We start from the raw sequence: 22,285 nt of genomic DNA, 5'->3' as shown, positions 1-22,285 counted from the left end.
AGGGCAGGGATTCTGGAAGGCTCTGCCATTTATTAACTGTTGACCTTGGGCAAGTTGGTTAGCTGGGGGCCTCTGTGTAAAGTCCTTGAGATTTTGCATGGGGTGGTTGTGAGGATTAAAGAATTAGCCCCATGTGAGAGAGTCTGACGTATCCTGAATGCCAGATGAAAGCTGCCCGCTCCTGTTAGTACTGTTATACCCGTCACCACCCCAGGGTTGCTGTTCCCATAGACCACACGTGCAACTGCTTGTGGCACCTCTGACAGCCTCTCAGAGGCTCAGTTTCCTTATCTGTAAAGAGGAATAATAATACTGATAGCATCACAGGACGGTTGTGAGGATGAAATGAGGCATGGGAAGAGTGTTAGGATTTAGTTTGGTATCTGGTGTTTGTTATTTATTATTAGATCTAGAAGCCATGCTATCAAAGCTAAATAAAAAGGCTTGAATCTGCATTTTAGAGTCATGCGTAAAGCCCCAGGGTGTCCATTAAGATGTGTGGTTGGTTAATTAATGGCCAATTTTCGTCTAGTGACGCCTCCTTTTCCTGCCATCTGAAGAGTTGTTGAGATAGCTGATGCCAACCAAGTGGCAGTGTGCCCAAGCTGCTATCGCCAAGCTTTTAGGATCAGGTCCATGCCCATCTCTATGGGGCACCAAAAGGATGTGTCCAGCCAGCCAGCCAGTCAGGTCAGCAAAGAGTTGGCAGAGGGAGGGAGGAGGGGAGGCCACTCCCTTTGTGGAGTGATTTCCACTGTGGCAGCTACTAGGCCTCATGTCATCCTCAGGGCAGCCCTGTGACAGAGACCCTTGTATGAGCACCCCTATTTTGCAGATTAGGAAGTGGAGTCCAAAGATCACACAGCAAATATGTGCCACGGCTGGGCTTAAACCCAGGTTAGTCTGGCTCCAAATCCTGAAGGCTGTCTTGAGAGGTTTAATGGAATTAACTAGAATGTTCCTGCTTAGCTTGTCCCCAGGCCAACAAGAAGCACTTAAATATTTGTTGAATTGGGCCAATGGGCCAATTCAGTCCAAATGGGCCATCTATTGGCCTCTAATGTAGACAAACATAGGATGCCAGAAAATTATTACACAGCCATTCCTGTAGCTTACGTGATGCTGTTAGCTGTGTCCAGCTCACCCTCAACTGCCGCAAGGTGAGCTGACTGGGGTGGGGAGACTGCCTACCTGTGAGACAGGGCATCCCTGAGAACGTGGGACTCCTTCTGTCATTATGGCTGTCTCATTTGACCTCTAGGAAGAAGATCTCATTGTCCCAAGACAATCAGGGATGAAGTTAACCGTGTTCAGACTCTGCGGGGAAAGGCCATGTTTAGGTCCCCCGGGGAAAAGGGAAACAGCAGTGTCTCCAAAGATCTCCCTCCACCTGACTAGGACAACAGTGACATCCAGTGACCTGCAGGACTGGGGATAGTGAAAACAGCCCAGAGGATTGATCGCAGCTTAGCCCACGCACTACGACTGTGCTGCCACTGTGCTCTTCTGCCACCTTGGTCTTTAGGACGTCGTGGCAGAGCATGGATTAAAGTGTTTTTCAGATAAGAGGAAAAATGTTGTTGCCAGAATGTTTGAGGATTGAGAGTTTGGGTCCAATGGGATGTCAAGCACGATGCAAAAAGCTAACCTTTTTTTCTCAACACTCATTTGGCAAGTTGTAGTGGACATCTGATGTTTCTGCTGCCTGGAGTCCATTCTCCCTTCTTCCCATAATAGCATCCTGGGTTTTCCTGTCGGGGGCCACCCCTTTCCCACTCAAGTCTTCTGGTTTGAGTGAGGCTGACTCCATTCACCAGCTCTGGGGATGGGCACATGACCCTGGCTGAACAGTCCAAGCACTTTATACACTGGAAGAGTGATTGTTTCAGAGGCGGTTGTGTATCCTCAGCCAGACCTAAAGAGAGTCAATCCTGAGGTTTTGCTGGATTTGGGGCACAACACATTCTCTTTCTGCAGGGGCTGCTAAGCTAGGAGCCCAACAGCCTAGAAATGCTGCTGGCTAAGTTGCCCCATATAGGGAGAGCCTCCCAAAACTGAAGCCAGCCCAGAGGAAAGCAGAGAGATGTTGAGACAAAGATTCTTGGTGACATCTTTTGAGCCGCTGGATTTAACCGTGGACTTTCCAGTTATGCGAGTTAATATATTTCCTTCAGTGCTTTTGCAAATTTAAGTTGAGTTATTTCCTCTTAAACCTGAAAGCATCTTGTCTAATGTAGAAACACTCCCAAAATACATCAGCAAGTTGGGTGCTAAGAATACAATGGAGATTTCATTTGAAATGTATTTGACGCTCAAGATCAGTCATGATTATTTTGTGTTGTAGATATTAAAGATGTAAGAGAAACTGAGCTATGCCCACATCATATCGTAAAAAAAATAAACAAAACTGAACGAATACACTCCACGTTATCCAATAAATCCCAGAGATCTGCTTCTCCGGAACCAGAAAGATCCAAGTTGGAATTCTAGCTCTGCCAGTTACCTTGGACAACTGTCCTGACTGTCACGATCCTCAGTTTTCTCATCTGCAATATGGTGACAACAATAGTAGCTACATTATTGGGTTGTTATGGAGGATCATCTGAAATAATAAGACTATCCAGGCTTATAACAGTCCTATGAGGTAGGTACCGAGGGACACAACGATTAAATAATTTGTTCAAGATGAGCCAAGTAGCAAGTTGCAGAGCCAAGATTTGAACCTGGGCAGTGTGGCTCAGAGCTTCCACTTTGGACCATCATGTTTACCAGCTCTAGAAGCTAAGAGAGGTTGCATAACTTGCCCAGGGTTGCAGCTCATAATATCATACAAAAGTGCTTGTCATGGGGCCTAATACATAGTAAATCTCAACAAATGTTAAGAACACAGAGAAAGGAGCATTTTAACCAGCTGGTTACACGTCAGGGCGGGGCCATGTCTGCAGTAATGGAGGGATGCAGAAGCTGGATTTGGGAGAGCCAGTTTTAGACTCTATCACTAACTGGACACATGACGTTAGACAAGTCACTTGCTTCTCTGGTCTTTGGTTTCTCATACATAAATCGAGAGGATTGGAATTATTGTTCTCTGAAAGCCTGCTCCCTGTAACCATCTACTGGTCCAGGGTTTGGAGCCATTTCTCACAACCAAGGCAACTAAGGCAATGAGAACTGGACCTGGCAAGGGTTTTTAGGCCAAGTGGCTGGATTAGAGGTGCCAGTACCCCTGCCTGTCAGCCTGAATGTGTGGGTCCAGGGCTTCATCTTTCACGCTCTGCACTGCTTCCAGCTCTTCTCTTCCCAGTTTTCTATCTTTGTCTAACCTGGTGCATTTCCAAGATCAAGGAAGAAAAATGTGACCAAAATTGGCCATCTCTGAACCAGAGCAAAGGAAGGCCAGGCCTGGCCCTCTGCCTCCTCGCATATTGAATCCATGACCAACTCCCAGCCCCTTCTCTGATCATTTGAAAGGCTTTTATCACATCTGAAAATGCCTCCCAAATGGCAACAAACTCTCCCAGGAAAAAATAAGTGTTTTGATGAGTTAAGTGTAAATGAATCAAAACCATATGGATTAAATTTCCCCTGCCACACACTCAGAATTGACCATTAAGCAAGTGCTTTGGGACAATACAGACTGCCGTGGGAGGGGTGGAGAGCCTGGGATCTGACTTGGAACTTCCTCTCTGCTCCTTAGCAACAGGGTCTTTTGTTCCGTGGTATGCACCCCCCAAAGTCGCAGACCCCCTGACTACACTCAGTTTCTAACAAATGAACAGATAATCTTAGGCTGGAACTTAATGAGATCTTGGAGAAAAAATTCAAGTAACCAAGGGCATCTTGCTTTGGCTGCTTTGGCTGAGACAGTCTCTGTTTGAAAGGTGGTAGACTTGTTCGAGGTTATAAACGACCTTGAACAGTCCCTTTGTTCATTCGCTCAAAGAACATTTGTTGAGCACCTAATTTGTGTCGGGAGCTGCGAAGTTATGGGAGGCAAAGAGGAATAGAGCAGAGTCTTGGCTTCTGTGCTCTCTTCCTCTGTCGTGATGTCATTTGCCCCGCTGCTCCTTCTCAGTGGGTCTCCCTTGCTTCAGGGACACCAAGCTCTCTGTTGAGGGGCTGTCAGACCAGTTTGGGAGTACGTTTTCAAGGGTTTGGATGAGGTTGGGAACCTACTGGATGTAGTTTATCTACTCTTACCCCCCACGAATGCACTGCTTGTTCACCAGACCCAATCTTCTCCTACTGGAACATCAAGGCAGGCTCCTAAATTGGCCATCTTGTTTGTCCCCTTCCAATCTATCCTCCACCCAGCCACCAGAACAATCTGTGCAGAATCGCATCTGACCACATCATTCTACTGTTCAGAGAGTCACGGCTCCTAAGTGTCCAATCAGTCAAATCCCAGCTCCAGAGCATGGTAGACAAGACCGTCTCCAGGACTTGGCTCCTACTGACTCTCAACCCTCTTTGCTCATCCCTCTCCGCTTTATACTTCATACTCTGGCAACACCAAAGTGCCTGTAGCTTCCACTACCAGGCATCCCATGATTTCTCGTCTCTCTCCCCTGTTCGTGCAGAATCCTCTTCCATTCTTCTCTGCTGCACTAACTCCAGCTTCTGAGCCACCTCCCTGAACTCTGTTTTGAGGAACACTGGCTCTGTGAGATATTGAAGCTTTTGCTCCACGAAATAAAGGGTCTCGTGGTTAAAAAAGTATGGAAAGCACTGAGTTAGAAAAAAGTTAAATGGGCTTTTCCCTACAGGACTTCTCAGAGCCTTACTATGCGAATGTGCACTGTGCACAAATGACCAAACCTCATTTGATCACAGAATCCCGTTTGTCTCCAATACTCATTACCATCTGCTGTTTCTGGGAACATAGTTGTCCTACTCATTCTACAATCTTGAACACACAAGTTAATCTGTTCATTCAAAAAACGTTTATTGAGTATTTGTGTCAAACTCACACAAATGATGGTTACGAGCAAGCCTATGAAGCTTCTTAAAACCATTTAAAAAAATGTCGGAAACACATCTTTGTCAAAGGACTAGTTTCTAGAATATATTTTTAAAACTTTCAAATCCTAACAGCAAAATCCCATATAATCCAATTAGAAAATGGGCAAAAAACATCAACAGATATTTCACCGAAGAGGATATAGATATCAAAGAACACAGGAAAAAATGTTCAACATCATTAGCTGTTAGGTAAATGCAAGTCAAAACCACAATGAGATATCACTATATACCTACCAGAATAGCTAACATAAAAAACAAGGACAATACCAAGTGTTGGAGAGGATATAGAGAAACTAGTTCATTCATTTGTTGCTGGTGAGAATGTAAAAGCATATTGTCATTCTGGAAAATAGTTGACAGTTTCTCATAAAACTAAACATGCAATCACTGTGTGACCCAGCAATTGTACTACTGGGCATTTACCCAGAGAAATGAAAACTTATATTCACACAAAAGCCTGCACACGAGTGTTCATAGAAGCTTTATTCATAATACTGCAAACCTGGAAACAGCCCAGATGTCCTTCAATGAGTGAATGGTTAAACAAACTGTGGTATATCCATATGGCGGAATACTACTCAGCAATAAAAAGAACTAACTGTTGATACATGCAATAACTTGGATAAATTCCCAGAGAATTATGCTGAGTTTAAAAAGTCAATTCCAAAAGGCGATATACCATACGGTTCCATTTACATAACATTTTTGAAATGACAAAACTATATATTATTGTTTGCTAGGGATTTAGGATGGAGGTCAGGGCAAGAGAGAGGTGGGTGTGGTTACAAAAGGGCAACAGGAGAGAGCCTTGTGGTGATGGAAACATTCTGTATCTTGACTGTGGTGGCGGATACAGGAATCTACACGTGATAAAATTGTATAGAACAATATGAATAGAGTTTGTTTTGCAAGATGAAGAGTTCTGGGGATTGATTCCACCACAATAACGCGACCAAACTGTACACTTAAAGATGGTTAAGATGGTAAATTTTATGTTATGTGTATTTTACTATAATTAAAATTATTTTTCAAATGTAAAAACCAAAAACATTCTATAGAATTAAATATGCACACACACACAAACACGCATACAAGCACCAGTAAAACTAAGGAAATCCAAATGAGATCTGTAGATTGTATCAACGTCAATATCCTGGCTGTGATATTGTACAGTGATTGTGCAAGATGTTGCTGTTGGAGGAAACTGGGTAAAGAGTACATGAGCAACAAACTATCTGAAAGAGAAATCAAGAAAGCATCCCATTTACAATAGCACCAAAAACAATAAAACAATGAATTGAACCAAGGAGGTGAAAGGCCTGTACGCTGAAAACAATAAAACACTGATGAAAGAAATGAGGAAGACAGAAATAAATGGAAAGATGTCCTGTGTTCTTGGATTGGAAGAATTAATATTGTTAGAATGTCATGCTACCCAAAGTCATCTACAGATTCAATGCAATTTCCATCAACATTCCAATGGCATTTTTCAAAGAAGCAGAAAAAGTATCCTAAAATTTGTATGGAACCACAAAAGACTCTGAATAGCCAAAGCAAGCTTGAGGAAGAAGAAAGCTGGAGGCATCGTACTTCATGTTTTAAACTATATCACAAAGCTATATTAATCAAAACAGTACGGTACTGGCATAAAAACAGGCATGTAGATCGATGGAACAGAATAGAGAGCCCAGAAATAAACTCAGGCATATATGATCAAGAACTCTTCGACAAGGGAGTCAAGAACACACAGTGGGGAAAGGAGAGTCTGCTCAATAAATGGTGTTGGGAGAACTGGATGTCCATATGCAGAAGAACAAAACTGGATCCCTGTCTTACACCACTCACAAAAATAACTCAAAATGATTGAAGACTTAAATGTAAGACCTGAAACCACAAAACTCCCAGAAGAAAACACTGGGGAAAAGCTCCTTGACATTGGTCTTGGCGATGAATTTTTTGGATAGGAGACCAAAAACACAGGCAACAAAGGTTAAAATAAACAAATGGGATTACATTGACCTAAAAAGCTACACAGCAAAGGAAATAATAAACAAATTGAAAGGCCACCTACGGAATGGGAGAAAATATTTGTAAACAATACATCTGATAATATATCCAAAATATATAAAGAACTCCTGCAACTCAATAGCAAAAATAATCCAATTAAAAACTAAGCAGAGGACCTGAATAGACATTTTCCAAAGAAGACATACAGAGGGCCAACAGGAACATGACAAAGTGTTCAACATCACTAATCATCAGGGACATGCAAATCAAAACCACAATGAGATAGCACCATACACATGTAGCATGGCTAATATCAAAAAGGCAAGAGATAACAAATGTTGGCAAGGCTGTGGAGAAAAGGCAACCCTTGTGCACCGTTGGTGGGAATGTAAATTGGTGCAGCCACTGTGGAAAACAATATAGCAGTTCTTCGAAAAATTTAAAATAGAACCACCATATGATCCAGCCTTCCCACTCCTGAGTATATATCCGAAGGAAACAAAATCAGCATCTCACGGAGACATCTGCACTCCCATGTTCAAGACAGCATTCCTCACGATAGCCAAGATATGGAAAGAACCTAAATGTCTTTGGTAGATGAATGGATAAAGAAAATTGAAATACATATAATAGAATATTATTCAGCCATAGCAAAGAAGGAAATTCTGACGTTTATTACAACATGGATGAGCCTGGAGGGCATTACGCTAAGCGAAATAAGCCAGAAAGAGAAAGACAAATACTGTATGATATCACCTATATGTGGAATCTGGACAAACAAAAAAATCAGTTTCTCAGAACAGAGTCTAGTATGGCGGATGTCAGGGGCTGAGGGGAGAGGGAAATGGGGGGATGTAGGTCAAAGTGCACAAACTTTCAGTTATAAGATGAGTAAGTGCTGAGGGTCTAATGTACAGCATGGTGACTATATAGTTACTCACACGGTGCTATATCCTTGAAACGTGCCAAGTGTAGATTTTAAGAATTCTCACCACACACCAAAAGTTAACCATATGAGGCGATAGATGTGTTACTTATCTTGATCTTCATAATCATTCCACGATGTATATCAAATCATCATATCATCCACTTTAAATACATACAATTGTATTTGTCAATTATTCCTCTATAAAGTTGGGGGGTGGGGAAAGGATACTTGAAATCTCTCTGTATTATTTGTTTAATCAAAAAAAATTGCTGTCATAAACCAAACAACTTCTACCACCTTTTATATCATCTTCTGAGGACATTGTTATTTTTTTAACATCATCTTCTAAGGACATTGCTTTCTTGAGAAAGACTCTGGTGCACTTTTTATCACGAACTCTTTGTTCTGACTCTTAGGGTCACAGGATAAGTTTTATATCTTAATATAAGACATAAATTCACAATGATTACAAATTATGTATGTATGTAGTATACATACATGCATATTACCGTGGCAGGCTATATTAGCGCATAGTGTTGGACCCAAGACCACGAGCAGTGCAGCACAGAGCCAAAAGCAAAATGGTATTTTCCCAGGACATGACTGTGACTCTGCTTGATTACACGGGAAGCCGGGGCGGAAGAAGGAAGTAGATGTGTGACTCCTGGTGGTATCTCTTGTCTTGTGAGGTGGCTATGAAGCAACGTGGTGTTTCCCAGATGAAGCTGTCAGTTTCAACTTGAAGTTTCAGAGCCACTTGTGATCTGGGAACACTCAAACTGAAATCTGTGAGGAGTAGGTTGTGGTTATAAAGACAGCACATCAAAGCAAATTTGTATAATTACTTCTAGTTTTCCCAAGGAGAAGAATGGTGGGGGAGAAACAAGTGAACCGAGCTAGAGGCACCCTGAGAGCTCAGGGAGTCTGTCCTCAGCTTAGGGCCTTACCTGAGAGACTGAAAACACAAACACACGATGGCCAGACCATGTATAAAAACAGAACTCTGACGCACAACCAGCAGCAACCTCCACCTACAATAACCAGCCCAGGAAGCTGGTCTGCTATAGGTCAGACGTGCAGAAAGTCAGGCCACTATCTCTAGTGACAACCCAGGAAGCTACACAAGAACTTTTGTAAGAGTCAGCCCCAAAGAGCCAGGACTTGATTAATAACTGACAACTTCCCTAATTTGTGTCGCTGCTTCCAACTTAGGACCAAACAGAGAAAGCTAAATATGTACCCCTAACCAACCACACAGGACACCCCACTTCTACTTAACCTGCCTCCAGCTTCCCCAGGCCAACAGCCTCCCATCAGGACATACCTGAAGCTTTCTTTTGTTCACCATAAAGCTTTCCCCCACCTCTGCCTTCCTTTGAGTGTCTGCCAAAACGCAAGTGATGGGGCTGCCTCCCCTGCTGTAGCAAGCTCAGAACAAATAGCCTTTGCTTTTCTCATTGGTTAGTCTTTGTTTATTTCCACACACCTTTCTAGATATTTGTGGCATAAACCATTCCAAGCAACCAATGGTATCGCCCACTTCTCCGATCCTGTCTCCTGTAGCACCCGCTGGCAAACGGGTGACTGTCAGCTGCTCCCTCCTCTTTGCCTTACAGTTGGAGGATCCTTCACTGATTCCATCCCTGGTGTGTGCCATGATGGTCTCCTGAGATCTAGAGCAGGCCTGACGGTCACCTCTAAGATGCACTGGTAGGGCATGAATAGTTGTTTATGGCCGGCGTCCATTCTGATTGCTTGATGCTCTTGCCTCAGTTCAGCACCATGTCTCTTAACTCAAAACTTTCATGGAGAATGAGGAGTTGTGGGCTGGTTTCTAATCCCAGCATTAACTAGCAGGGCAAGCCACATCCCTTCCTTGGTCCTGTCTCTGCTGCTGTAATATGAGGACTGGACTGAATAATAGTTGAGGTTCCTCCTGTATCTCACCCAGCTGAATCTTCTCTCCATCGCATCCCAACCCTCATGCTGGACATTACAGAAATCTCAAAAGAATCACTCCCGACGGGCTCACCCTTCGCAGAAGGAGGGTGAATTGAGCTAGTGGCATTTCCACTGCCTGGCCAAAGAGAGGGAGAGCCAGCGCAGAATCAAGTCCCTGTTTTCTTCCACTAGATCCCTCGCTCCAAATGGTACCATTCGGGCACCACCACTTCTTGAGTTGCCACACCCTTCGTTATAATTCACACTCACAGACTTGATTCCCCTGGGAGGATGTTTTTAAAATTGAATGAATTCAGAGTTCACATGTGTTGCCCGAATGCAACATTGTGTAATACCTTTTTTTTTTCTTCTGATTGACCAAACCACTGCCCTCTTTAGAAACCCACTCTCACTGAGTGGAATGAAAAACAAAACAAAATCATCCTCACTCCCCCTTAGAGGCCTAAGTCCTGGTGCGCCGGAGCAGAGGAGAGGTTGTTGCCTCTTAAGTTCAGCAATAAAAATGACTTTCTCCTTTCAGCTGCTGTTCCCTGATGTGACGCTGTGATCAGTATCAAATGCTCGGTAGCAAGGATTTCTGTAGAGCCTTCTCAGCTAAAATAGATTTCACCTGCCCACTGCTTTTTGTGCTGGAACAATGGTCGTAACAATAAGGAGCTGCTGTATTGTTCATGCATGAATAGTCCCGATTCTAGATGTTTGCTGTTGGGCCCTGCAGATTACCCGCAAGGACTGTCCGGCTCCCTCCGTTGAGAAAGGTTATGCCACAGGCGAGCAGTGCAGGCTGTTTCATGGTAATGAATCAACAGGGGCCTGCAATTAATGAAGTCGTATTTCAGAATGGTAGGGAGTCACCTCTTGAAAGAGGGGCTGTTTTCTCCTCAGCATAATTGCACAGCCCGGGGTGCCTCCAGTTTGAATGGGTCCACTTCGTGTGTGAGCTGGGGTTGGGGGCTGGTGGGAAGGGGCAGAGGGTGACAAGCAACGTGGCTTTGGGGGCTTACTTGGCCAAGCCCTGGGGGAAATGAAACCCATATGTGTGGTTATTAGCATGTGGCTCAGAACCAGGTGAACAACAGAGGCAAGCTGGAAGGGCAGGAGCGTATCCTGAGTTTCCCATCCCCAGTTTTTCAAATGGGCAAAATCTTAGTGCTCAGGGATTCCTGCCATGTGGCTGCAGATTGAGTCTCCAAGAACCCATGGCTAGTGGACGATGGTGCCGCCGGAAAATAAACCACAGTCTTCGGATCCAACACATCTGATTTTCAATCATTGCACTGCCATTTGCCACCGGTGTGACCTTAGGCAAACCGCTTAACCTCTCTGAGCATCCTGTGTCTCATCTGTCAAACAGGGATATCATCCCCTCCCTGCAGGGCTCTTGCAAAGAAAATATGCCTGCCTGGTAGGGACTCAATAAATGGATGTGGCAGATGTTGGTCATTTACCAATATCTATGCTTCCTTTCTTCCTGACCCACAGAATCCCAATTTTCTTCAGGGCGACAGTATATTCAGCCAGGAAAATCTTGACTTCCCTGTGACCTTTGTAGTTGAGGAGGCTGTATGTCAATCAAAAGTGGACATCTGCTGGGTAGGGCTTCCTGGAAAGCTATTGTTTTCTTGATGAAAAAGAAGTCAGACTTCACAAAGCTTTTGCCTTTTTCCCTGCCCTCTTCTTCCTTTCTGGAATGCAGTCGCCATGCCGGGAGGTGTGGGAGCCGCCATCTTGCAACCATGAGGACAGACTCCACACATGCTAAGGGGAGTGGGACGGAAGGATAGAGGTTGGCAGCGGCATTGACGAAGCTGCGGAGCAGCTGTTCCAGTCCTTGAGTGCCTCCCTCTGCGCCTCTTGTCAGGAGAGAACAATAAATCCCCCGAGCGTTTAAGGCACTGTTACCTGAGCTTTCTCTTACATGCAATGGAGCACCATCTCTACATGACACCTGGTGAGGGTTATTTCCTCGGGCTGGCAAAACAAGCCCTTGGGAACGTCCTTGGAGACTGACGAAAGTAAGGAGGAGGAATGCACTGGGAGACACACCACCTAGTCTTTGATATCTGGGGGCCTCACTCCCTTCCTCTTTATCCGTCAACCTACACACCTGAGCTTCTTATTTACATGGGCTTCCTTGCTTATTATTAAGTCAGGGCTTCCGGGGAAGTGGAGTTAAATTAAGGGAGATCAGAGGCAAAGATAGCCACAGCTACTATATAAATACCTGTCTGTATCATATAAGATATTGGAGTTAATCAACTCAAAGAACAAAGGCAGTGCCCACGAAAAAACTGCCTGCCCAAGCTGGCTCCAGCAGCCCTGCTGAGCACAGGAAGTAAATATGGGAACCAAGAGGCCAAAAACAATCATGGTAATAAGATTTTAAAAGCTTCGTCCCTAATAAAGAAGCCTTTGCTGAATTCTCATCCTGGGGAGAAATAGCCAAGAGTATTGGGCTTCTCCAAAGGAACTTGGTGGGAACCTGGGAGAAGTGTGGGATGCCTGAGCTAAGGTTGGGATGGGGCCCCGGGACCCAGTGGGAGACTTAGGAGGGAGCCTTTTATTGACCTTTGAAGGTCAAGCTCCTGGCCCCCAGCTCTGGGCAGTGTGGCTTCAAGGCTGCCTCTCCAGGAGGACAGTGGAGTAAAATGAGTCGCAAATGAGCTAATCACCATTAATGTTTCGGCTGAAACTGCCAGTCTGACGTCTCTCCTAATGGCTGACAAATGTCAGGGTGACTTGTGTGCTTTTTTTGTTAATTGAATTGGTTAATTAGGTCCCAGAGGCCTAACTGCTAATTGTGAGCTACAGCCTAATATGAGCTTAAAAAAAAAAAAGATCCAAGGCAGTTAAAACAAAAGAGAAAACACACACACACCCCCCCCCCACACACACACACCAACTTCTTTGTGTTCTTCAGTCTGTACTGTTACCTTCTCAATTTTTGACCTGCCACATGTTCCTACCTTCTTGATGTGTTCAAAAAAAAAGCAAAAAGAGGGCAAGAAAAGCTCCAATTCTGTCTTTTTCCATGAGGAGCATCTGCTCAATCAGTGCCTCGTTCATTAATTTTCTGCCAATTAGCAAGAAAAAAAAGGTAGGCGGGGGAGGGGGAGAAAAAAGTCCAGATTTGCAGCCTAATGCAGTACTTTGTGAAGACGAGGTTTCTAAAAGCTAGGCATCGCCTCCTGTTTGGGGAAAGAGGCAGTGCCAGCCTACCCGACCCGGCAGCAACTTGTTGATGTGCAAGAAAACTTTTCCCAGCACTTCACAGAACAGGCCCCAGACACAGAGCAGTCTATACTCTCCCTTCCTCGAAGGTAAATCAAGTGTCTTTCTGCTCATGGAGGATTCTAGAAATTTAGTGCTGAAGCTGAGTGTCTCCAAGAAGGATCTCCCAGCTCTCAACCACATGTTCCTGGCGTCGTCTTCAGTTTTCGTTTCCAATTATGGGAGAACATTGAAGCAAGTTGAAGGTTGCAGCTTCGTACTTCCAGTTCACACTGCGTCGGGGATCTGATAAACTCATCAGTATTCTTTGGTTGGTGTGGGAGGAGGGATGGCAGGGTCAAGGGGGGAAACTGAGGTAGAGGGGAGGAAAAGGAGAAGAATTCAAAGGACCTTTGTGGCAGAATCAGATTTTTCCAGCCCCCGAGGTTCTGGCGGAGATATTTGGACAGGGGTAAGCTGCCCAGAACAGCGCTCCCTACCCTCAGAGCCTGGGGCTAGCAGAGTCTGGGAGTCTGGAAACATGCGGCCAGAAGCCTGGGGACTTGAAGAATGCATGTGACTCAGACACATTTGTCTTCTCCTGACAGATTTAGAGGAACTTGACTCACACTCCCAGTTCCACAGTCTGCCCTCCCACCTCAGCCACCAAGTCTAAAGCCTTCCTCCCACTTTCTTCCAACTCCTAGTCTTTGCCCCTTTGCAAAGTCCTGTGCCTCTGCTCCTGGGGGCAATGCCTCAGGTTGGCCCCACGCCAGCTTTTAGCCCTTTGCTGTTCCCAAGGCCTCCAATCATAAAGGTTCTAACTTTCCTGATGACTTGAGAGGGAGGAACCACAACCCACACAGAGCCTTCTACCTGGCTCTCCCTCCAACGTCCCAGCACCTTTCATCGCCCCTCTCCCCACCTCCTTCCAAGATCCCCCAGAATTTAGACTGCCACACCTGATGGCCAGTTGACAGTCACTGAGACATGTGCACAAAAGCTCAGTTAAAAGAAAAGCTGCATGTTTTACAGGGAGTCCACTTGAATCTCTGTAATTTTTTTTTTTTTTTTTTGGTGAGGAAGATTCGCCCTGAGCTAACATCCATTGCCAAGCTTCCTCTTTTTTTTTTCCTTGAGGAAGATTAGCCCTGAGCTAACATCTGTGCCTGTCTTCCTCTACTTTGTATGTGGGATGCCTCCACATCATGGCTGATGAGTGGCGTAGGTCCATAGCCGGGATCTGAACTTGCAAACCCGGGCCACCAAAGCAGAGCATGTGGAAGATTAACCACTCGGCTATGGGGCCGGCCTCCAAGTTTCTGCATTTTTGACTAGCAAGTGTGTGTGTGTGTGTGTGTGTGTGTGTGTGTGTGTGTACATGTGCCAGCCAGCATTAAAATAACCCTGACTGCTTGTGGGTTCACCCTAAGCAAAACACCTCCGAAAGGTTTTCAGGAAATCCTGGCAAAAATGCATGAGGACAGTCGGTAAGGTTGATTATGCTGGCAACACGTGACGGTGGCAGGCAGGGTAGCACACTGGTCAAGACCATGGCTCTGTGCCCTGATGACCAAGGTCCAAATCCGGGTCCTGACACTTGCTAGTTGTGCAACCTTAGACCAGTTACTTCAACATTTTTGAAACTCATGTTTTCAACTCCGAAATGCAAATAGTAATGGTACCTGTCTTCTGGGTAGCTGTTGGGAGTAAATGAGATGGGGAGCGTCCGCGGTTAGCACAGTGCCTGGCATGCACGGATTACTCAAGAGGCATTAGCTACTCTACTTCCCTTCCTCTCTTAATCTAGTCTCTTAAAGTCTAAAGTCCACAGGAACATCAGCTACCCTAGGAACTTATCGTCAGGATCTTTCACTTGGTTTGCTTTGCTTATGTTTAAATTATTCTCGAATTTCCCTTACACATTTGGTAGAGTGGCTTCCGCTGTTCTTTCTTTAAGAGACAAGAGTTTTTATGACTCTTAAACCCAGAGAGATATCAAAATTCTCTTCAGATTTGCTTTGGCACTGCTCTGTTCTCATGGGTCTCATGTAAGGCTCAAAGGAGAGGCGAGGGGTGGAGAAAAGGGTCGTTATGTTTCCTAAGAAGTTGAATGGTCTCCCCATCATACGATTCACACCATCCAGCTCTTTCTACAGAATCCCGTCTTGCAAGGCCCTGCCTCCTATGCTCTCTGAGTGGAGAGGAGCTATTGAAGCGGCAGTTCTCAGAGCAGGGAGCCCAGGGGTCTTTGGGTGACCCCATTCCTTTCTGCTAGAGAACCCCCGCAATTAGTCCCACATTTCGATTGTTTCATCTTCAGCCAAAAGGGAAGATAATTTGACCACCCTAGAGGTAGGGTGCCCAGGACTGAGGGGCTCTTGGGACACAGGTCTCTCAGGACACAAAGGAGGAAAGTCCCAGACAAATCGGGAGGAGGTGGTCACCCTCCTGGAAGGCAGATTCTTAGCTGTTTGTTTAGGAAAGTCATTGCAGTTGCGGGAGGCGTGAATCCTAAACCACCTAGCACATTCATAAACTCAGGAAAAATCCAGGGCTCTCAGTGCATCGGCCGATGCTAAATGTGTATCTGTGGCTTTGAGGCTGTAATGGCAGAAGTCGTAGAAACACAGAATTTCTCAGTCGTTCAGAACATGGGCTATGGGACTCACCCCCTTGGAAGTTGTAATCTCATACGGGAACTTTTGAAACTGAAGTCCTGAATTAACCAAGCCGCTCCCCACAGATTACATTATGGAAAACAGAGAGGGAGAATGAGATGTTTAAGTGACAATAAAACAAAAACAAAAAACCCATAGGGGCCTTATGGACATGGCCCACCAGAGGCACTTCCAGAGGGAAGTCCGCCACGTTCTCACACTCAGACACCCGCACCTTCTCCAGTGGGGCAGCTTTCCAGCCCTGGCTTGAAGTGAAATGGCTGAATGTGCTTCCTTCAGATTTGCAAAGAATACTGCAAAAAGGACGGAGGTTTACATCTCTCCACAGAAGGAACGAGAGAAAACAAAAGTTAGGGGAGAGAACTAACATACCCTGGTCCATGGAGCACACAATATTTTCATTTAATTCTCAGAGAATCTTGAGAGGTTGGTGTTATGATTCAGATTTCACAGCTGAGGAAAGCAGGGCTCAGGAAGGAAGGAAGTTTTCTGAGTTTACTCAGCTAAGAAGTGGCAGACCTGGGAATAATAATAATGATAATTTAATAAAAATAGCCAACATAATGGAGCAACAGTTAATATGCACTAAGTGTTTCTTAGGTTCAGATACTCAGCTACATACACTCCTTAGTGCTCAATCCCATTGAGTCCTGAAACAGCCTTCCAGGTTGGTACCGCGATTAAGCCCATTTATCATATGGGTAAACTGAGGATTAGAGAGATTGTATAAACTGCTGGGGGACACCCAGCCACTAAGTGGCAGAATTGGAGTTTGAACCTATGGCTCTCTGGCTCGGTATACCACTGCACAGTACGTTTGGCCCTTCACAGTTTACAAAAACATTTTTGTACATGTTATCAAATTTAACCGCGGAGACGGTATTTTCTAGACTTAAAAAGGGAGGCCAAGAGTGCTTCTGACTTGTCCCAAATCATACGGCTTTTAAGTATGGGAGCCTGGCAGAAAATTGACTCTAAGTCCAGTACCCCAGGAGAACTGTGGCCCTGTGTGTCACAGGGAAAAAGATATTCTTCCTAAATGGTGACCTTCCCCTCTTGTCACAATAGGAAGCTTCTTCGGTAACCAGATCAACCCCGTAAGGCATTGCTGAGTGACTCAGAATGAGATGAAGATGGCAAGGATGAGCGAGACAGAGCCTCTGCCCACGGCAGCCTCCTGCCCAGCCCGTGCAGAAAGGCCCGCGTCTTGCCTGTGCGTGGAATATTGACCCGGCGGTATTGATGCACTGCCTGCCGAGCCGCCTTTCCTTATTGATAACCAATGGCAGCGCCAAAAGTTCAAACACTGCTGGGCGGCTTTCATGTTTGTAAACAGCATTGATGTACATAAATAAGGGCCCATCAGACTGCAGGATTAACCAAGGACGGAGGCAGAACGTTTGGGAGATTAAATCCGGAAGCAGCTAATTAAAATCAGAGCTGGGAACGAAGCTGTAAATGGTGGCCAATTAATGTAAATGCCTTCCAATCCTGGACACCCCGGTACCCCAACCCAGGCTTGCCCGAGCTGGCAGCCCGTAATGCTGCCTCCTTCTCCTTAGGATAAAACTGGTCCATCATTCTCCTCGGTTTGCCCCACAGAGCCTCGTAGGCCAACTACCCCACAGTAAGTTCCAGAAAAGCAGCACTGTCTGAGAAGACATGGCCTGTGGGAGAAGACAGACATCTGACTTTACCTCTTTGACCCAGGATGTTCTGATGCATCCTGGAAAACAAATGCTTAAACTTACAATTAAAAAAAAAATTATTAACAAGAAATGTGAAAATAGCAACACTTCTCCTCAACTCCAAGAGGGTGAGTTTCAAGGACAAGATTGGGCCCAGAGAAAGAGGAAGATCAAGGCTGTCACTTATCTTCATTACTTGCTAGTTGAAGGCAAAGTGTTTGCATTATCATGCCTCAATATCAACAGGGCCATGTCGAAATGTCCCCTGACCCAAAACAGCCCTGTCCCAAGGTAGCACTTCACTGCTGAGGCGACTAGGTGTGTGAGGGCAGCAGCCAGTTGCAGTTGCAATACAGAACCTCTTGCCCAACTTGTTACGCAGGGAAACATCTCGAGAGCTGTAATAATAGAGAGCTAACTCATGCTTTTGTTGGTGTCACACTTTCTCCTTTTTACCATCCTTAGAGGGGCTTCCTTCAAAGCCGATAAAAACAATAGCCAACATTTATTCAGCACGTGCTGGGTGCCAGGCATGATCTTAAGCACTTTACGTGCATGAGCTCATTTAATTTTCAGAAAAACCCCAAGAGAGGGAGCTGAGGCAGAAATAGATGATGTTATTGCCACAGTGGCTTAGTTTCCCCAAGCAATCTTGGAGGTATGGCGAACAAGATGTTTTTGAGATGAAGAACAGAAGCCTGGCGGGTAAAACGATTTGCTCAGTCAGAGGTGTCCACCTCTGGACTGAAGAGCCCTCTTCGAGACACCTAGATGCCCTCTTTTCTAAGGGGTGGGATGGCTGTGTCTTGCTCCCAAACTTCGTTTACCATCACCATTTTCACCCATGGTCAGCCATGGCCCAACATGCTTCCAGAAGCAATTTTATTAGACTCAGGAGAGGATGAGATGCTCCCCAACATTGAGCTATCATAAAGAACAATGAAACCAAGTATTTGAAAGAGCAAAATGCTATAAAAATGCATTGGGCTATTATTCCAATTAGAGGAGCTTTTCCCCAGGACAGGCCCTAAGGCCACTTGTTTCTTAGCTGGTCCCAACAAAGGTACCCTCTGCTGGCTTGTGTGGCAAGGGATCTGCATCATGTAGATGCACCTAGGATTTCTGGGAACAAGGGAGGGAAGGAGGGAGCGAGCGAGCAGGCGTGTGAGTGAGCGGTATCGTGTTCCTGGTTTTAGGTTAGCTCCAGGACTGGAATGCTTAACTCATGTGGTTTTTCAAGATTAATCATAAGTTACAACAAGCTACTCCCCCTTGGGGTATTTCATTTGCATCATTTTCTCTCCCAGAGGGTTGAAGGAAGAAAAAATATCCGCTGCACAGCTTTGGAAATTAACTGCTTGTCACTCACTCGCTTGGAATAGGGTTTAGATCTCAAGGCCTTCTCTCCAGAGCTCTGGACTGGCTCCCCATTAAGCAAGAGATGTACAGCTGGAAACACACTGCTGCCAAGGCACTTAGAGTGAGCAAAGCCAGTTGTGGGCAGCTCAGCGGTAACATGAGCCCCTGGCTTCTGAGTGCCATCATTTATCTGCAGGTCCCCAGGCGCCTTCAAAACTAGGCATTTAGACCTCCATATGCATTTGAGGATCAGGAGTAAGCCAGCATGCCTCATTCCCCCATGGAAGTGAAAGATCGTGGTTATATCTTGGGGGAGGGAGCTTTTTGAGAGGTATTTGGGGTCCTTGGTAGTCCAGGTAGGGTGAGGCAGCCTCCTGGAAGCACCTGGCTGGAAGGCTGTTGACTGTCTTTCAAAAGGGTGACCCATTGTCCAATTTTATATTATACAAACCAGCACAGTGAACCCAGACTGGATGGAGTCAGGGTCCATGGGAGCTGGATCTGGGGAGTAAAACATGTTGCCATAGCTCTCCAGGCATGAGGTCATACTGTCTGAAGGAGAACCTCCGCCAGAACCTGAGAGTGGTGGGTCATCAAGCCCAAGACACTAGGCTGATACTCAGTGCTCCAAATTCATATTGGTGGGAAAACTGGAATGGAAGACTGGGAAGGTGGAAAGAAGCTGTGTCACACAGACACGGATGGGGCAAACACGGCGAGATCAGGTCAAGGCTGGGCTCCCGCATGGCAGGTCTAGGGCAGCACAAGTTGTAGACCCCACTTTCTGATGGGGGATCAGTGGCTGCGATATTCTGCCTGACTTGGGCAGACTGACTCAGGAACGGGGCTGATGCCAGGATCTGGAGAGATGAATCCACTTTGTTGTCTCTGGGCCTGACAAGACTCAGTGAGCCCTTCCTGGTGCTGTCTGAGGTGTCACTGCCAAGTGATGAGACATATCTGAAGTTTGACCAGCAAAGTAGCTTCTTCAGGAAGCAATATGCCCAACTGTGTAGCCACAGGAAAATCTATTTACTTCACAAATGCCAACCACTCCAGAAAACTATTCATTACTTTATTACTTAATGTTCCAACTGGATGATTTTCTTTGTTCAACTGGACTTGGTCCTGATTAAGTTTTGGCCATTTGCAAACCCCAAATCCACCAGGAGATTCTTCTATCACAGTTCCTGATTGTCAAAAATGGAAGCATTCAGTGTTAGCCTATAATCAAGAACAAGGTTTCCTTCCGTGACTTGACGCCAACCTGCCTTCTCCCAGCATCTCCTACCCTACACACGAGCAGAATCAGTGTGCCTACCAGGCCTCAAACACACAAGGTGGGTTCCCCTCTCTGGACCTTGTCAATGTCACACCTTTGCCTAGAGGAGCTCTTCCTCCTCACCTCTGCTTTTTATTTACCAGATTTCTTCTCATTCTGACCTAATTTGTTACCACCCGTTTGCTACCACCTCCATGATGTTAAGAAATCGAGAAGCGTATTAGTTTGGGAGGACACAACATAGTGTCACAAAGTGGGTGGCTTAAACAACAGCAAAATATATTTTCTGCCACTTCTGGAGGCTGGAAGTCTGACATCAGATGCTGGCAGGATCGGTTCCTTCCGAGGGCTGTGAGGGGAAGGTCTGTTGCAGGCCTTTCTCCTTGGCTTGCAGATGGCTATCTTCATGTTCACACGGCATTCTCCCTCAATACTTGTCTCTATGTCTAAACTTCCCCTTTTAAAAGCACACCACTCATTTTGGGTTAGAGCCCACTCTAATGACCTTGTTTTAACTTGATTACCTCGATAAAGACTCTATCTCAAAATAAAGGTCACAATCTGAGATACTGGGAATTAGGCTTTCAGTACAGGAATTTGATAGTTGAGTGGGGGGCACAATTTAACTCCTAACGAGATGCATCAGTGGTTAAAACTACTGCTCTAGCCCAAGATCAGAATTATTTGATTTTGTGCTCATACGGAGCTAGTCGGAGCTACAGGAAGAAGAGAGGTGTATGCCAAAATAGGAAGCAGAGACCACCCTTATTGGGCCACTTGAAGTGCTTTTTCCAAGACAGAAAATGTTTCATGGAGAACAGAGGGTATAGATCTTGTGCATGGAGGGTGCATTTTAGAAAATACACCGGATTAGTTAGAATAGGCTAGGTTTTGCTGTGGTAACGTACAACCCCACAATCTCAACAGCTTACAATTACAAAGGTTTGCGTCTTGCTCCTGCTATGTGTCCACTGTGGGCCAACTGCAACTCTGCTCCTTGTTGTCCTCACCATGGGACCCAGTTGATGCAGCAGTCTCTATCTGGAAATTTGCCCACTTTATGGCAGAAGGAAAGACATACGGCAAATCAAGCATAGCTCTTAGAGTTTCTTTTTGGACAGAGCTCACATTTCCCAGGCCAAATGAAGTCATCTGGCCAAGACTGATGTCAACAGGCAGGAATGTATAATCCTCCTGCAGGGAGGGTCATTGCAGGAAGAAGCACCAAATAGGAGCCATTGGAAGTCCAATCTACCACACAAATATAAGCACCGTGACATTTCTCTAAGAGAACCAGCTTTCTCTGACTTTGGGCTGTCATTTCACTTCCCTAGCCCTCCGGCTCCTCATTTAGTGAGTGGGAATCATAATACTTACCCTACCTTCCTTACAAGGCCAGTGAGAAAATTAACCACAAGACTACATATGGGTCTGCTTGGCGAATGATTCTTAAAGCATCCCAGTCACAAAAGGCATAAATCTACCATATCTGGGATATAAAGTAAATTGCGATCACATCAACTGCAAAGACAGGTGACCAGGGACAAACCAGGTCTTCCCCCTGAACTTCTGGAAAGGAGGGCAGCCTGCTGTGGTCACTGGGTTCAGCAAGGCAGTGCCCAAAGATGTAGCCTAGACAACTGGGAGGACATGGGAGGAGTGGGTCATCTTGCTGGCGTGTGAGTCCACTCACCACAATGGACTCTTTCCTTTAACCAGCTCCCTTTACCCACCCATCTTCCAGCTAGCGCAGGTCCAAACATTAGTCCACGTTAAAGGGAAATAAATAGACCAGTATTTTTGTAGCTGAGAAAAAAGGCTCAGCGATATTAAGCAACATATTCAAGGTCACACAAAAAGTTATCACACAGCATCTCCTTTAAGCATTTTACGTACATTAATATTTAATCCTTGCAACAACTGTATGAGGTGGTGTTTTCACTAGCCCCTTTCACAGATGAGGAAATTGAGGCACAGAGAGGTTAAAAAATTTTCCCATCATCACACAACTCATAAGTGGCCAGTCTTGGGAGAGCACTGAGGTTGGACATCCTAAGATGACATTTTCTCACTCATATTTAACATCTCTGAAATTGGGATGTGTCTTTTAATTGATGACATATCATAGTTGAAGAGTCAGCATTTT

Source organism: Equus quagga, chromosome 2 (genome assembly GCF_021613505.1).
Source record: "Equus quagga isolate Etosha38 chromosome 2, UCLA_HA_Equagga_1.0, whole genome shotgun sequence".
Taxonomy (NCBI): domain Eukaryota; kingdom Metazoa; phylum Chordata; class Mammalia; order Perissodactyla; family Equidae; genus Equus; species Equus quagga.
Note: the sequence above shows the minus strand (reverse complement) of the source record.